The 19,038-nt window shown below is 37.4% G+C and overlaps 1 protein-coding gene and 1 long non-coding RNA gene across 2 annotated transcripts in view; both read right to left on the reverse strand.

Moving 5' to 3' along the window:
• Positions 1 to 19,038, reverse strand: part of LOC107070367 (protein Fe65 homolog) — a 71,486-nt gene that overhangs the window by 27,156 nt on the left and 25,292 nt on the right. The gene's annotated exons all lie outside the window — the stretch shown is intronic.
• Positions 589 to 14,387, reverse strand: LOC149031372 (uncharacterized). The gene is made up of 2 exons (XR_016177784.1): positions 14,317 to 14,387; positions 589 to 9,119 (listed from the first exon to the last, which is right to left on the reverse strand). It is a non-coding gene; the product is annotated as an uncharacterized LOC149031372 (long non-coding RNA).

The following is a 19,038-nucleotide window of genomic DNA, read 5'->3' on the forward strand; positions in this document are numbered from 1 at the left end:
TATTTGTATCGTAAAAGTGTGTTGTAGCAAATAATGAAGAGAATGAACGGTGACGAAGCGTTCAGAACTCTGGTCTCGTTAAAAATTCAACGATCCACTCGTAAATAAACTCGCTTTTATTTCGAGCATAGGTTCCATTGTAAAAAGGAACAGCGACAAACTCGTTAGGGTTAGTGTCACGCATTCGTTTCACGAACTTTTTACCCCTTCCCACCCCACCCCACCCCACCCCTTTCCCTCCGTAATAATTATCGCTCGAATTGACTAACAGCAGTTGCAGTTGCAGTTGCAGTTGCAGTTCAAGTGCATCTCGTTATTTGAAGAGAAAGGAAAGCTTTGAAAAGCGAGTAAAGAGAGTTTTGTCACCGCCCCTAGATGAGTCACCAAATCGATTCCTCCCACGAAGTCTAGTTGAGTTTGGTGGGGGCCTCCCGTACACCGAACGACTGCCAATGAGTAGCCTTCCTTCGGCATTCTTACATAAGTCTTCTACCCTCGCTTATATTCTTTCATACGTATACAACTCTATCGAGTCCTGCTTTTCTTTTTCTTTTTTTTTTTTTTTATTGCTACCTTTACTAGCATGGGGTAGTACCGCAATTAATGGTTGCGTAACAGGTTGTGCGGTTTCGTTTAATTGATCGGCCGTGGATCGTAATTGAGGCTACGGTTCATATGCCACCATTTTTTCTTTTTTCTTTTTTCTTTTTTCCTTCGCTGCATGGCGAAAGTTTGCCTTGAAACGATTATACTTTCGAGATCAAGAAGATTCCTTCGTGCTTATTGTATTTATTCTCTTTATCTCCCTTCCACGCACACACCCTAACAAACACAAAAACCCATAACATCGGAGTTACGAGCTTAAATGTCTTTTGCAGAGTATACCACGAGAGAATGGGGTGCGAAGAAGCAAGTGCCGTGTCTCGTTATGGCGAAAAAAGGCCCTGGCAATTTCGAAAGAGCCCGTTAAGTTTTATGGCGTCTGCGAATGAGGCGGAAGGGAGTTGAAAGAAAAGGGTGCGCGAGTTTGTAGGGCCAGAAGGTCAAGATTTTCAGTCGACGCAGCATCGATTTTCTATGGTCCAATCGAGTAGTCATACTATAAGAACTATGAGTCATACTTTTTCAAACTTCTTATCCCCTCTCGATTACATGTTCATGGGTGTGATTGTGTGTGTGTGTGTGTATGTGTGTGTTATATTCTTATCCATTCTCGCTCAATTACATCGATCGTACTCGATATTATCGTTCGGTTCGCTTCGAGAAAGTAGAAATTCGTGCTTCTATTGGAACATTCAACGACCTTCCTTCCTATATCCTTTTGTTGATGTGTGTGTGTGTGTTTGTGTGTGTGCAATGGACGATGGGAGAAGCAAGCTATGACGCATACTTTGAAAAGACTCGTCTTGTCGGCGCTTAGACGTCCTGGCGCCAGGCATTCGTTTATGGCGCCGCACGCAAGCCTCAAACGCAGATTAGCCTCGATCAACATATATAGTTGGATATACAACATGGGCTTATCAGTTTGTTCGATGACAACATTTCTTTGAGATCGATAGAGAAGAACCTTTTCTTTTTTTACCTCTACCGATGATATTGGAAATTTACTGGGCTAGAATTATTGGCTTTTCATCCAAGGTTTAGCTTAATCAGGATGCTTATCATAATCCAGCTAATCACAATTCTCTGGGTTACTTTTTTAATTTCAAAAAAAAAAAAAAAAGAGAGATTAAAAATGCTCTTTGTCTTTTGAAATTATCGGTCAAAGAAACATAGGTTTATTAGTTTTCTTTTTTTCTGCTTGTTCTTTGTCGAGAAGAATGTAAGTAAAGTAAAAGGGGGCTTAAAGGGGCTTCCGTTTGTAATTAAACGACATTGCAGCGCATTGCTGAACCGTAAGACTCAATCGAGGAAAGTAGTCTCGCGTGAAAGGGAATGAGGGGAGGGTGGAGGTGACTAACATAAGTCGTCGTTGTTGGAATAAAAAGAAGAAAATACACGCGAGAGATACTCTTATTCATATTCATTCAACGTCCCTAGCTTTTATACGTCCCATAAAGCAGAAGAGACACGATATTTAAGTGCCGTATCCTACGACCTATCTTAAATACGACACCTGTGTAGACGCGTTAATTCTTTATACGTGGATAGTTTGAAAAAAAGGAAGACATTTGGTCCAATTGAAATAAAAAAAAAAAAACAATCTATTCTTCTTGTTCGTATCAAAAACTTGTTGTTGTTGCTAATACATTATATCGATCCCAATATCTAACCGTACCTATATTTGATATTGAAATAACGCGGGTATCTTGGTACTGGTCACACGAACGAGAGTCCAGCTTGGTCGTATTTGTTCGGAGACGAATTAAGACCAATCGATAAAATGGCAACAGAGTGGTTGGTTCGTGCTAGGCGATAGACTTTGCGATAGGTCAGAGCAAAACGATAGTTTGTCACGCGTGCAGAAAAAAAAGTCTCTCCTCCTTCATTATGTTTATTTCCTCTTATCATTATTGTTAACTGAACGAAACTAAATTATAATGAAGATTTTTTGCCCTCCGTTTCCTTGCTGTCATTTTTCCATGCTGATACGTCGCTTTGACCGAAGGCCTTTTCTTGGTTCAAGGTAACTCAGATATAGAATATCAAGTCTACCAAGTTAAATGTCTCCGTTAAATCGTAATAGAAATAAAAATGTAATTAAGGATGAAATTCGTGGAGGAGTGAGCTTTTGTCATCGATTAACTACAGGGTAGATATAAAATGTAGCGATCGTTTTGTTCATTTTACTCAACCCCCTTGTCTTTATCTTTAACATCGATCTACCCGTAGTAATCCCATTGTTTTACGGCAGACCGTTAACGCGTCCACACCGTGTAGACCACATTGAGCTTTTCCGAGTCGCGGATTTGGCCCAAGCTTTTCAGCAGGTTCTTTTGTTCGAAAGCGGAAAAGCTGCCGTTGGCGTATACGCTTAAACCACGACGGGTATTACGGAAGACGGAAATAAAGGAACGGAGAAGGCAACATAAGGCACCCGATTCCGCTCTGTCTGACTTATTCTCTAGTTTTATCACTTGCCAGTAATAAAGGTCTAACGTTAATCCACAGGAGACTAGGAATACACGCCATTGCAGATTTACTATCTTTTATTTTTATTTACGAACAATATTATTATTGTATTGTTTAGAAAAAAATGTAGCAAATCGATAAAACGAAGAGAATGATTTGTGGACAATTTGGTATCCTCCGTTTGGTGTTTTACGATCATCTCGGTAGTTTCCTCGACGATGAAATATCATCGGTTAGATGTTTTTGACCTCTCCTAGGCGTACGTTTTGTAGCAGCAACGTCTTAACACTCTAATACCCTTCGTGCAGCACGTACTACTCGTACAGACGACCTTTAAGACATCTTTCGGTTTTAGGTAGCGTACGGTGTTACCGTAAAACCGATATTGCCCACGATCCCAGTGAAATTTTTAGCGAGAATCGTCTAACCGTTCGGCGGTTGCCATGGAATCGAAGACTAATCCTGCTTTTTTAAACGCAACACCATTTACTTCTATCGACCTTTATCCTTTTTACGTTCTTATTCGTTTCGACAAAGAAAATGTAAAGAAGAATTGGGGACAGGACACACTTTATTAAAGTTTACAGATTAAACGATTGAATTCGTTAGGTATGCTCAAAGGATTGCATCAAATACTACACTTTATTTTGTAATGTGCCTTTTAGTACTGGCAATGAAAGTAGACTTTAAACGTTTTGAGTAAGCTTATAACGAGACACAATTAACTATTATTATACACACGGTATAAAGACTTCTCATAGCTAGGTATTAGTAGAATCGTAATTTGCTCGTGAGGATTATCCGCATGGCAACGACTCACGTGCATAATCTTCCATGTATATCCCTTCCTTCCTTAACTATCCTTCAACTATTTTCACCCTTTATTTTGCGTAGATCGTTTTGCAAAGGAATAGACAAAGTTATTCGATTATCATCTAACGTGGATCATTTTCTTTAACGAGACATTACGTTGTTGAAGAAATTGTAAGAACGAGATGGTAGTATCTTTTTTAATAAATTGGTCAAATTATTTTTCGTAAAATCGTCGAGGGTTCAACAAAAGTTCTTTGGTTAACGAATAAAGGAAACTTCAATGATTGTATTCTCCAACAATTTGCAGAATTTAATGGTGGCCAATGGGAGGAAAAAGAAGATTAAACGTAACGCAGTTAATAAACGCGAGAAATATTGTTATTGCCGATAATATTTTGAGAAAAAAGGGGTGAAGGTCTTCTCTCTGGCATCTTGAAATCTCCTTATACCTTTATAAGATCATTTTGTTTTTTGAAAAAAGGGTTGTAAGAAACGTAAATCATGGTTTTTTTTTCTTTCTCTCTTGGTGTTGAAGTCACTGGTAAAAAATTTACGACAGACAAAGGCTCGACGAAAAGCCCTTCCAGGGGTTTTACGAACCCTTTCTTCTCAGACTTTCTCTTATATAGTTCTATCGATTTCATCTATTTTCTTTTTTTTTTTTTTTTGTTATCTAGGAACTTCAAGAGATCATGCTTTGTTTTAAAAATAATAGAGAGTGCGAATTGAGTAGGTGTATGCATTGTATCCAACTTGAAATAAATCCAGTTTTTGTGTACTTCGTTAAATCGTAAAAGTATCAAGCAATTAAAAAGAACATAGACGTAGAGAGAGAGAGAGAGAGAGAGAGAGAGAAAGAGAGTAACGCGATCGATCAAAATGAAAAGCTCGAAGCTTTCGTAGCTTTGGTCTTTTCCCCATTTACAGAAGCTGGCATTTCGCCAGTGAACCTTTTCATCGAATTTCTTTTAAAGCCATAGAGGAGAAGCAAAGCCATAGCGAGCCAAAGACGCGTTACTAGAAAAGAGAAAGAAAGAAAGAGAGAGAGAGAGAGAGAGAGAGTTATGGAGCTCTAAAATGAGAAAAGTCTGACACCATTAAACCAACTCCCGAAAGATAAAAGTTCCTAGCATCGGTTTTTTGATCATATCGAAGTAAACGTAATTCAGATGACCAAAGATATTTTTCTATTTTCCATGGTCAATATTTGTTCCAAGAAGTGACCAAGCAAGTCTTTGACGCAAACCTGATGCGTCATGCAATCCTGACGTCAACTAATTGCTTCTTCGCGTTATAAATAAAAAAGAAAAAAAAAAAAAGAAGAAAAAATTGTTTATTCGATCAATTCTCTAAACATTGTCCCGTTGAAACCCATTAAATATACAATCATTATCAATGTTCCTTTTTATTGCATTATTTCCTGGAATAAATATACAAACACCGATAATGAACTAAAACTCCATTCCGAGAGAAAAAGAGTTCTATCATTTTTTTTTTTTTTTTTTTTTTGTATAAATAAATAAACGAAAGCCGAGAGAGGTATTTCCCTTTTTTAATGGAATAATATTCGCTTAATCGGCCTTTTCAAATGCTCCAGAGATAAAGAACCTTTGTTAATTAATTCCAATGTTACGATTCCGTGGCTGGAATAATGGTGTTAGAAAGAAAAGACAAGAGGAATTCATTCATCGAGTATTACTCATTATTAAATAAAGGATAAAATACAAACAACAAAAGAAAGGGCAAGAAATATAAAGGAGTTAAGTTTAACCATGAAATTAGGATAGCAGAGTAGAAAACTACCAAGATTAAGTTATTTCAGTTCTAAAATTCTTTGTTCGAGATAAAACAAAAAAAGGTAAATTTGAAATTCCTTTTTGTGCGCAAAAAGGGATTGTATGGGGGGATGGAAAGGGAGGGGTAGTATATGACGTATTAATCGAGTAACACGTGGGGAAGAAATAAAAACAGGATTTGTGGTTAACGTGGTCAACAAGAGAAAAAAAGAGAAAAAACGAGAGAAAAGAGAGAAAGAGAGTGAAAAAAGTGCTTGGTGTCGAAGGGGGTGTTGTATCCGTGCAAAGGGTAAAAAACTGAATACCCCCCCCTCCCCCACTCCCCCGTTAACCCTCGGCAAGAGGGGTGCGTGCGGAATGCTGCAGCGTCAACGTAACTACGAGGGTGAAATTACAAAGGGGTTAATCAACGTGCATATATACAACGGCCTTGGCTTTCGAGTCCACGGTTTGTAACTGCACTCTCTTTTCTATATACTTATATAGACTTTTCCCATAGAGTTTAGATCCATAGAAATTGTCAAAGAGGGAACAAGAGTTTTGTTGTAGGAAACGCCTTGTATTTTTATTCGAGTTTCTGGTGTCCCATATAAATTTATCCTTTGGAATCCTTTTAATATTCAACTTTTTTTTTTTATAGAATATGTTATTTTAACACGTACACATTTATTTCTATATGTTTTATTTTTTTGTTTCCGTATTAGTATTTTATTGATTTCGTTTATTCGAGGAAATATTTATGAGGATGAATATTACGTAAACAACAAATTGTGATCGATCGCATAAGCAAGAATAAAAAGAAATATTTGTCACGAGTCGTAGCAGTAGGAACAGCAGCAGCACAATTCCCATTAATAAAATTTTCAACGATAAGAAAACTCGAGTAACACTCTTTTGCATACTTACAGATATTGCAACTCGCATAATTAATTATTATTCCTGATAGGTAATCGTATAACGGTAAGAAGGAAGAAAAAAACATGTAGGAGTAATGAATGACTAATGAGTGCCATAAATGTGTAATAAATTACTATGAATTAATGAGATTTTAACAGTACTACGATATTTCAACGGTTACGTAGAAAACATTGTTCCATGCATGCATGCATATATATCTAAATGGAATTGAAAAAAATGTAAAATATGTTTGCATGTGTTGTTTTTTTTTTTTTATTTAAATTATTATTCAATGGTATATGCTCGCTCGTAGAAAGATCTCGGATGAATTTGAGATGTTGATTAAAAAGTGAAGAACACGCGAAATATATACGCATTCGTGTAAGTCTTCTGGGACGTCCTGCAAATTTATAGTTAACTCGAAGAATGAGACAGGGGGGTGGTAGGTGAAAAAGGAAGGAGAGACAAGAAAGGGAAGAACAGAGAAGAGGGGTTGTAACGTTATTACGTTGAATTCTTGGCTAATTCGAAACAACCTTCTCATTCCGTCCCCCGTCTCGACCCCTCACCTCACCTCACCTCACCTCTCCCATCTGCCAACTTGGATTACAAGGCAAGAAAATTGCCAAGAAGAGAAAATTGCCATTTCATACTTGAACGATTATTTTATCTAAAACTCAAGCTAAGATATCAGCCGATATTTTTCTCTGTTTACAATTATTCTTATCTGTGTGATTAAACAATAGGTTGAAAAATCATTTCTTCTTCTTCTTCTTCTTCTTCTATACTTTTCTTTTTTCTTTTTTTTTTTGGTAGAATAATAATAATAATAATAATAACAACAACGTAGAAAAGATTAAAAAAGTAAAAGGGCTAAGGGTCTCTCGAGAAACTCGTGACTAATTAGGACAATGGCGAGGAGTACTCGGTGTGAGTAAGCAAGATTTTAATGGACGGGGGTCTCTTCCGATCATTAAAGAGAAGTGCTCTTTTCCCGTTATGCCTGCCCTCCTTTTTTTTCTTTTTTTTTTTCCTTTGCTTCTCTTCTATTCTGGCATCTAATCATCCATCCTCTTCGATCCAAGATGATCTATCTCAAAGGGAAGAAATAATGAAAACGAATTGTTCAAAGATGGGCTTGGAATTATTTGTTTCTTCAATCAAGCTCTAATTCATCGGTTTCATTTCCTCCATCTTCTATCTTCCTAATCTTTCAAATTATATTTTCTATCCAAGGTATCTTCCCTTAAACAAATCCACGGTGGATTATAAGTTTAGAAAAATAAAACAAACAAAAAACAGTATGTGAAAGATTTGAATAAAACAAACAATTGCGAGTAAGAATTGAAAAGTTCCATAAATTTTGGGAGGAGGGGGAGGACGTTTTCTCGAACGCTCATAGCGGTATACTAATTAAGGGAATGAATTATTAGCGTAGTAACTGTAAGGTAAATTAGCACGCGACACTTGGTTGGTTATCGTATCACTCATTGAATTATTCATACGATATACCTTGACTCATTCCAACCACGATAACGTATTATTATTTTATGAGAGTTATCACTTTCGATAGGAAATAATCTTATTAAATTGATCATTTAGAAATCATTGAGAAAGTCTGAGGACAATTGGTTAAGCTCCTTCTTGACCATCATCAAGTAAAAGACAAAAGGACTAGATCAAGGAGGGTAAATTAGTCAGTGGATCGAATACAAAGGTTTGTTGCTAGGTCTGCCTTTATTCCATACTTATGGGAGGTTATGAGACATAAAAAGAGGATGGAAAGGAGGGGTGGAAAGGTGGGTGGAAGGAAGAGAGGAAAGCACTTTCGCTCACATTCTCATAAATTCCAAAGTATATTTACACTTTTAGTCGGCAAATGTGGGAGTTAACGTTCTTAGTAAATATATTCAAAGTTTGTACGTAAAAGTCTTAGTTAACAATATATGTGTATGTGCATATTTTTGTGTACACGTATGAATAATATCAAAAGCTTTTCTACAAAGTTCTACTTACTATAACGTCATTATTATTGTAAGAAAAATATGTGAAGAAGAAAAGAAAAAGTATCGTAGTAGTTGCTCGTTAACCAAAGAATTGTTCCGATAGAATTCGAAAAGGGAAGGGGGGGGGTGGAAATAAAATGGAAATGAAAAGCAACGCGAGTTGCTTGGAACACCCACCAAACGCGCATAAGTAAAGTGAGAAAAAAGATAGAACGAACCAAAGAAAGAAAGAAAGGAAGGAAGGAAGAAAAATTTGGCGGGTGGCGTGAAAACTTTTTCCCAGCTAGGAAGGAAACGTAAACGGGGAAGAAGAGAGATGGAAGAAGAAAAAGCATTTTACCAGTCGCGGAGCACGAAGTTACGAGAACACTTCGGGGAAACAGGGCCAGACAAAGTGTGTTCTCTCGCGCTCTGCTTCCAAAATTCTTTTCCCTTCGAGAGAGAGAAAGAAAAGTTTATCGCTCGTCGTCCTCGTCGTCCTCGTCCTCGTCCTCGTCCTCGCCGTCGTCGTCGAAGAAAAAGCGTAGGAAAAACTCTGGCGGGTGTTTAAAAAAAAAAAAAGAAAGAAAAAAATCTCGGAAATTATTAGACCTGCTTGTTGTTCGAGAAAGCTTTACTACCCAACGTATGAAAACTTTTTAGAAACGTTTCCTATGTCGACCCGTAACGAAAACTCTTTCTATATATATATATATATATAATAAAAGCATCCAACCTTTTCCAAAAAAAAAAGAGGAACAAAAAAATAACCAAATGTCATTGGAGTGTTACAATGCAATAATTAATTAAAACAAGAGGCAACGTGCATTAGATCGGTAAAAGTATCTCCCTGTCTGTTTTAATTAGTTACACGTCTAAACATAGAGCTAAGTAATTAGCTTTGTTTTATCATCTTTCCTTCGAGGCCGAATCGTATCTCGAAACTTTCTCAAAATTACTCTCCGTCTCGTCCTTTCTACTTTTCTACGAAAGACGAATGAAATTCTCTTAACTCCTTTTCACCCTAGCAGTAGTAACTCTTTGTCGTTCTTCGAAACTTCACAAAGCAAACTTTCAATATATTTTCCAACTAATATTTATACGTAAATAAGCATATTCGTTACAAAATTGTATTACAAATGAAAAGGGAATTTAATCAACGCCTTGATAATTTTAATATATACAGGAAAACACAGTCTTGTCTCAATGGGAGTTTCCATGAAGCATCTATTATCTCTTCCAGATCTAAAGGGTTCCATAAATCCTTAAGGAACGGACGGACACCAATGGTGCTAATCGAGACGAAGAAGTTCGAAAAAGAGTCTTTTAGTGGACCCGCAAACATTTCCAGAGATTCTATTCTGTTCTTTCTTTGTCTATCTATCTTTCCATGGTAGGTGTCCATATCTATCTATTTCTCTCTAGGTCTGCAGTAAGAGTTTTATCCGTAGGATGAAGTGGAAGGCTTTGGGTCTCCCTCGTAGTTCCGAAGTCTCAGGGATTTTCTCGTATGTTTTTTCGTTGGTAACGAGATCAGTTTTTCTCTCTCTGTCGCACAGCTATGAAGCACCTAGGGCTTCAACTAGAGCAGATCGGTAGTGTTCCACCCTAGCAGCAACATTCGTCCCTAGTGCAGCACAAGCTTCTCCTCCTCCTCCTCCTCTCGGCTAATCTTGTTACCAACGATACCTACCCTCTTAATCCGCAGGAGTTCGTCTACGAACGAGCACCTAATCGTCCACCGATCCTGTCTATTCGACTTTGAACGAAACATCGATTCCCTTTTTTTTTATGGGATCGGATAACGTCTCTTTTATTTCATCTAGGGTATACTCAAAGTGTAACTTAACGAGTCAAGTATTTGCAGATGCTATTAGATGTCCACAATGATAATATTAATCTTTAGAGACTAAGAGCCAACGATGCAATATTTGGAATCGCTGATGACAAGGTCCAGCAGGAAGCATCAGGCCTTAATGGAAGATTGGAACCCTTGGGGCAACTTAGGGACACACTACATACTCTCAACATTGTAGATGCTTAACTACTTCAACCTGGATGACCACTGTTAATGCCATACCCTTGTTTTCTTCAACAGTAAGCAAAGATAGGACAAACAATGGCGGTCTGCTGCAAAATTAACGTCAGGACTGCTGGCTCTCTGATATTTTGGAGATGCCCACGGGAAAACTGTAGCCGGAAGGCTAGTCATTCCTATCTCTCTCTTCCTCTCTCTCTCTCTCTCTCTCTCTGTTCATTTGATTCTCTAGATGGAAATTGCAATTAGAAAACGAGCCAGTCTGAATATTCTTCAATGACATACACGATTTATCTTGAAAAGTAATTCTCCAAATTAGCAATAGGAAAGATTATGCTAATTTGTAGATACGTTAAATAATTTTCTTGAGAATAAAATGTTATATTTAAGCTTGAACGTTTTCCGAGTTGAAAGAAAATGGTTGAGAAGTAGATACGTTGATCCAAAACTTAGATATATTTATCGTACATATAAACGTTGTTGTAGGAGAAGGACGAGAGAAAACAGAGATAGTCCTGTCGTCGAGAGGATTACTCGTAGGATGCAAGCTGGAAGACGATTACGTGGTTGGTAGCATGAACTAGAGGGTGATCTACTGTTCGTTCAACGAATACAACCTCGTAGTACACGTGTCTAAGGGTTTTGGGACCCTTTCGAGCCCTTTACCGAGTCCTTTAGCAAGCCCTCTGCCAAGCTCGAGCTTCTCTGCTAGAATTTTGAGGGATTAGGATAGGAAAATGGAAGCATCCTCTAGAAACTCTCATGCGAGTAAGAGCTATAACTTTGAAGGGTTACGATGTTGACTCTCGAATATTAATAGGCTTCTTTTTGTCTTTCTCTCTCTCTCTCTCTAGCCCTTTTTTTTATTTTTAAATCAAAATTGTATATTTCAATATGAATCCTATGTGGTATTACAAATTGAGACACATCCCATAAAAACTCGTCAATGATATTCTCCTCTAGCTTGGTTTATCCCTTTTACTAACGGTACACCACTACAGAGCATCCATTAGCAAGCGAAGTACAGTTTTACTTGGCACAGAGTTCCCGATGCAAATGAAATAACCGGCCCACTTTTCCAACAGGGATCATTGACCTATTCGTCACTATCCATCTCCCTACCAACCTTCCCACCTACCTTCCCACCACCTACCTCCCTACCTCCTTCACTCTCCGATTCTGTCTCTTTCTCGTTTTCAGAATAATTGAGTTGGGACACATGCACGGGTCTCTGATTGCAGACGATGAACGTGGGAGGAAAAGAGAGAGTGAGTGAGAGAGAGAGAAATGCAACATACAAAGAGCTAAAAGCTTAACACGTCAAATGGATACACGTATTTGCTCTTCGCCTCTCCAGTTCAAACAGGCACGCGTGAACGTACTCGTAATACCAGCACGAACGATTTACTGTAGTATATACTATATACATATATATCTCTATCCATGTAAAATCTCTATCACACACAACACACACAGACACAGGGCCACTCTCTATTACCATCGCATGTATCGCGCTTTTAGAGTATAGATACCCTTACACCAAGATCTGATTAACTCTCTTGATGAAGGGGTTACGCTGTATTTAGTATATATACACCTCGACCTTTGCTACCCAGAAAATGAAACTGTCCTAAAGACTACTTCTAAAAAGCTTTGTAATATAATTTACGTAAGTTTGTTTAACTAGGAAACATCTTGAAAGGAAACACATATTTTTCATATTTTCTTATTCCCTCTGTTGTTACCCTTTTTATGGTAGCTTTATCCAAAGAAAATTTATGGCAAATTGTTCTAACCGTTTTGTATGAGGAAAGGGGAGAGGGGGGAGTGGGTGGATGTAACACCTGGTGCACGAAATATACCTTGGAATACCAAGAGAAACGAAAGGAAACTCAACGATTTCATTCTTCGGATGGTACAATCCACGTCTATATTTATTTTTATTTCTTCTTATTCTTGACGATTTTGAAAAGTGAAGAAGAAAAAAATCAATTGTTATAATTATTTCTAATGTTTTGCGATAATTAGATTCATAATTCTATAATTGATAAAGAAATATATCGCATATATATATATATATAGTGAAGTATGTTAAAGAAAAAGGATATAAAAGGAAAAGCAATGAAGTGAGAAGAGTGTGGGATGATACAAGAGGAAGGGATGAATCGAAGATAGTGGGAACTCATCACGAATGCACCCCAAGTATCTCGTTCGTCTCGCCTTACGGGATGCGAGTTGCATGCGTTTTGGAGAGACGTGCCGAGCAATATACGCTCCACAAAGCTCTTGTATCACACATGCATGTGTGTGATACAAGAGAAAGAGATGCTGGAGGACGGGGGAAGGAAGGGGGGGGAGGAGGAAGACGCTTGACTGAGCTACGATTTACGTCCAAGCTTAGAATTGTAGAGACAATTCTAAAGTCAAGACTCTGACATGCCAATAAAAAGATAAGAAGGTAAGGGTAGAAAATCGTTCAAACACACTTGACAACAAGCGCGTGTGTGCAAGCAGCTTGACAATTTCAGTTTCTTTTTTTTTTCTTTTTTTTTTCTAATTTAAGAATTCTGTACGAAGATAGTGGTGGAAGTTAAAAAGAGTTAAGAGACCCAGGCATGCTAACTTTAAGGTAATTAAGTACCGAGCAAAACTTACTTAAGATCTTTAATTGCGTTTCATATATACGAATGGAATAGCAAATAACTTTTGGAAAGTTTTGTAGACACCTCTTTGTCAGCCTTTTCGAGAAAATACGCGACCCAAGTTGGAATCAAACAAATAGTTCAATTTGTTGTTGCTATTTTCCATCTCTCTCTCTCTCTCTCGTTTCTCATGAATATACGATTCTCGTTGCAAAATACTTCATCCTATAAAACGTATTATTTCCTAACGAAATATTCATATATACGGAGTGAGAACCTATTGTTAGTATCGCGTCACGTTAAACTGATCGTAGCTCGGTTCAAACTTTTTTCTCTGATAAAAACAACAAAATATCCAATTTTTACGTAACACGATTTTAAAACACGCAGTATTATTGTTTGTTTGTTTGTTTGTTTCATAGATAAAATATAAATAGTATATCGATAATGTTATCATTGTTGGTTAACAAGATGATTCGATAAATACGTAAATTCGAGTAGGACGATTTTATCGTATGAACGATCATCATAGATCAAGAATTTACGAGGAATGTATACCAAAGTGGGGAACAAATTGGTCAATCCACTTGGATATCGATGCAACAATTAGCTAATGCATTGGTCCGATCATCGATGCTAACCATCATCCTATTTCTATAGAGATGCGTGCAGGCATCCTATGTATACACAATATGTGTACATACGTGTAAATGGCCGAGTTAACTTTACGAGAGAGAAAGAAATTCACTTTTTTTTTTGTATCTGTGAATTTTCAAAGAAAGATCAAAAGAATTATGAGAGGTGACCCCCATTCATTATTGATTTCATTCGATTGTCCTAAATGGTACATCGCATTAATCATCGGTAGAGTTCAATAAATGACTACTAAAAATGTTGACTACATTGACTTCAGTAGTTTCTAATCGAAAAATATGTATAAAAATACTATACATTGGTGGGTTGTTCATAGTAATCAATAAATCTATTTCCCTTGGATCATAATTCCTGTTCTGGGATCGACAGGTTCGATAAACGACGCGTCATCGCGATCTATAATTCCAGCTGATACTTACGATGAGAAATGAAACGAATAACCGTCAGGTTCAACCCTAGATCCAACGTGACAGTGACGATCTTTCTCTATCTCTCTATAAATTGTCGACGTTTCAATCTATATCGAATTTTCCAAACCTACTCACCTACCCTACCACCCTCTTCTCTCTCTCTCTCTCTCTCTCTCTCTCTCTATTTCTATCTATCTATCAATGTATCTATCCATCTCTATCTCCCTTTCAGTTAGGTCGAGCCATCAAGCCAACCGTATACAAATGGCACCATGTCAATTTTTAACGCTTCCACAGAGAGAAATGTTCTCTCTCACTAACGCTATTGCACCAAAATCTAATTCCTATCCTCTGTTACTTGTTTTTATTTTTTATTTTTTTTATTTTCTACTGCACTCTTTGAAAATTTCAATAACGCCTGTACGAAACACTCCTTTTACTATCTTGTTTTTATTTTTACAATTGCGTCATAGTCCTAGTCTTGTTTAAAAAATCAACTAACATGCAACACATTAAAATCGTTTAAAATATCATACGAATACTTAGTATTGAATTAATGTGAGATAAATGCAAAATGATGCGTTAAATGTAAAATAAAGTACATCAATATGATTACTGTTGCCTCATGCGGTAATGCTGCATAGTATACGTAGGAGTAACAATATTGGATAGAACGTGGGCAGCAGCAACATCGTTATTGATACTGTTGACGTAATTCTATTATAAAGTACATTTATTCTACAGAGTGATCTAGAATTTCTCTTATGTGGGTTTACAATTCGTATTACTTATTACTTATTACTTTTCAAATCTAATTCGTTAAACTACGTTGAACTACGTTAAGCTACTTTTCTAGGTTTAAGGATTGTCTCAACGAATCTTTTTATTTAATTTACTCGTAAATCGCGAAGGTAGGGACAAAAAAACCTTGGGGCCAAATAATAGTACGTTCGATGATTTTGCGAATAAATTTTTGGAACATGTTACATAAAGTATCAGTGTAGCAAAGAAAAAAAAAGAGGAGAAGAAATTAGGTTACAGAGAATTAAATCGTCATATCGATTTTACATGAACCCACATACACACTTACGCACTTACACACACATTATCATCATCATCGAACGTACTTTCGACAAGAGTAGTAAGAATAATACAATGAAAAGATGAAGAAAAAGAAGAAGGGGAATTTCGCATAACTTACGATTAACTCCGTGAAGGACCATCGTGGCGATTTTTCACGACTACAAAATTGTCCTTGACGGTCCACGAAGACACTACCACCACCACAACCACTACCACCGAGACAAACAACCCTCCAAAAGCAAACAAAAAATACCACACACAAAAAAAGCCAATATATTTCAAAGCTTGTTAGTGAATTTTTCTTTTTTCTTTTTCTTGTTCATCAACGATCGCGAGATAGAACATAATCCAAACAATAAATAATGTTAATAAATAATATTGAAATGAACGATTTCACTCTAAAGCTCGCGTTAATTACGCGAGCGAGAGTCAACCATAATTAAAATCATATAACTCTTCCGAGACATGTCATTAATCCATTCAAAATGGCCACACGTGTCAATGATCTCTCAAAATATATTTGTATATATATTATATGTATGCCTATTTTATTTTCTGAGGAAAGAAAAAAGAAAAGCGATATGAAAAAACACATACGCACGCACACACATAGATTAATATAATTCTCTCTCGTAATCTTATCTCTCCGTAACTCTTCTTGCAAACTTTTATCCCCCAAAAATATCTCTCTGACAATCGATAAAAAAAATATTAAAACCGTTCTCTAAGGGTAGCTAACGAATAAATTTACAAATATAAATTATATACATGGAAAGACTTTTTTTCAAAGGATATAATGAAAAAAAAAAAAAATAAATAGGAGAACAAGAAAACCCTTTTTTGAAAATAGTTTGAAATCTTAGCTGATAATCTGTGAAAACAACTGATAGCTCTTTCGAATATATTATCGCTTGGTATGAAAACACGAATAGAAAGAAAGAGAGAGTGGGAGAGAAATAGAGAGAGAGAGAGAGAGAGAGAGAGAGAATGAGACAGAATGAAACGAATGAGAGCGAGAGCGAGAGCGAGAGAGAGAGAGAGAGAAAAACACACGAGCAAATGTTCGAAGGACGAGACGTTAGGGCGCCGCGGTCGTCGCAGTGACTGCCGAGAACTCGCGTTCATCCCCCACCAACATTGCCACCTCTCTTTTACCCTCCATCGTCTCCTTCCCTACCTCAACCTACCCCCAATCAAGCAACTCCAGCAACCCCACTTTACTCTCTTCCACCATATCTATCCGTCTCTTTCTCTCTCATTCTGATCTAGAAGGAAGGAGTCCATCTATCTCTCTCAGCCTGATCTAGGAGTCCATCTATCCGTCCCTCTTTCCCTTTGCTCTCCCTTTGCTTCCCCTTTGCTCTCCCTTTGCCTCTTCCTTTACTCTTACGAAGCATCTATCTCGCATTCTATCTCTTTCTAGCCGAGAGAATGCTGGAGGAGAATAAGGGTGGTTTTTTTCCAAGCTAGCGCTGTAGTTGGTAGATCAAGAGAGTAGGGAGAGAGAGGAGGTTCACGTGACCAACCATTCGACCAATAGCGTCGAGTATGACGTCACACGACGACTCAGGGGTTCTCATACACTTTTCAATTGGTATGCGTGTATTTGGGTGTGTATATGTACTTGTGTATTGGTGATAGGACTATTAGTTCTGTTGCTATGTTTTTTCTTTTTCTTTTTCTCTCGCAAAATGCACTGGGTCTCTCCCTCACTCTTTTGGATGATTTAAAGACATCAAGAGTGAGAGAGAGAGAGAGAGAGAGAGAGAGAGAGAGAGAGACACTGAGACTCGACGATCCTTGGAATTCTTCCATGTGGATTATGGTTGCATGAAGTAGGGTGGGTGGATTGATGTAAGGAAAAGGGTGGATCGTTGATCGTGAAAGGAACAAAGCAGCAGGCAGACGATGCCATTGTCTCTTCTTCATTGAAGCTTTTCGAAATATTGGAAGAGTCTATGATCATGGTTTGAGTTTGGGGTGGCAAGAAGAAAGGGGAGGAAATATTCTCTTGGAACGTGACTCTTTGAGATAGACGTACTTTTCTTTTGGGGGTGGCTGGGGGCGGTTTAAGTTCATTGAAGGTAATGAAAATTGGCAGATATTTTTTTCTAATATTGCAAGCCCTATTTTTCTTCAGGATTTTAGATCAGAGAAAAGCTTTCTTTCTTTCTTTCTTTCTTTCTTTTCGATCGATGTAATATTATATTGAAAAGTGTCAAATAATTCCCATAGAAAAAGAAGTGATAACTAAACGTAACACGAAAATCTTCTTATTTCAAACGAACTATTAGTTTTTGTCAATTTAAATGTATCACCTTTATATTCAGCTTATGACCGTGCAACAAAGTTTTTTCCCCCGTTTTGTAAGGCAATATCGTCTGGCTTTACTACGCAATACTTCCAACGATGTGGTCCATGGTGAATACATTTTTAAAGCCCGCATAAAAACTCTCTCGTATTCCCGTTTTCTATCTCTCGTCGCGATGCCTACCACCCCCTCCCTGTTACTCTCTCACTCCATTTCCATACAAATACGTGGACGTACATTCCCATACATACAATCCCAATAAAAACATTTACACTTATATTCCTAGAGAGAGAAAAACAAATCGCAATAAAAACGCCTACACTTATATTTCCACCCACTCTCTCTCTCTCTCTCTCTCTCTCTCTCTCTCTCTCTGTGATAAAAATATTAATACAAAAATCAATGAACAATTAATTCGATAACGTTATGAACGAAATAAAATCTGTGGTCTCTTTCATACGCACGTAAAATTATTGAGGATTTGTAATTTAAAATTGCTGTCAGTTGCAAACACCCAAGCGGTATTTCGCTAATACCACGATGATATTCGAGGAATGATTTGTTGGTCATTACGTGTCGGTTACCGGTGTGTCCACTTGCCGATGAATAACGTTACGGACAACGTTACGGACAACGTTACGGACAACGTTAGAGGACAATATTGTGGACAGTCGAGTACTCGATTTCTCTGGAACGCTCGTAAATCATCATTGTAAAGAAACCTCTTGAACGTTTACCTTTAGAGAGGCTAACAGATTTTAGATAGAAAATATGTCGATGTTTCTATGACGCATTTCCAGCAAGTGAAATTACTTCTTGTCCACCAGTCAATCTTCCAAATCGCAAATAGAAATTGAAAAGGAAAACGGATGGAGATGAAAACGCGTGAAACTAACTTAATAAAATGTCAATTCGAAAGGGGAAATTGACATGGGAGGTGTGTAACGTTGGTGTTAAAAGACCATAATAACTAGAAACCATATCTCGTAACTATAGAATCTGGCCTCGATTTGTCTTAACCCGAACATCGATAATCCCTCGATCCTATTGGATGATGAGAACGAACATCCAAAATGATTTCAACAGAGCTTATATCCTCCTTCTTCTGCATTGATTTTATCAATATTCTCGCTTTCGGATAAAAATGTCCATGGAGGGTTTGCAAATAAGAATAAAAAAAGAAAATACGGTAGTCACTCGTTTAGTCTCGAAGACTCTTCGGAATCAACATATTCGTGTCAAGACGAGCACTTTAGTTATTTCTCGAGGGTAAAGACACGTTTACTAGAATAAGCGTGAGTTAGAAATAAAGAGAGAGGGAGAGAGAGAGAGGAGGG

The sequence above is a fragment of the Polistes dominula genome, unplaced genomic scaffold (assembly GCF_049000335.1).
Source record: "Polistes dominula isolate Pdom_NZ unplaced genomic scaffold, Pdom_raw_medaka contig_21, whole genome shotgun sequence".
Classification (NCBI taxonomy): domain Eukaryota; kingdom Metazoa; phylum Arthropoda; class Insecta; order Hymenoptera; family Vespidae; genus Polistes; species Polistes dominula.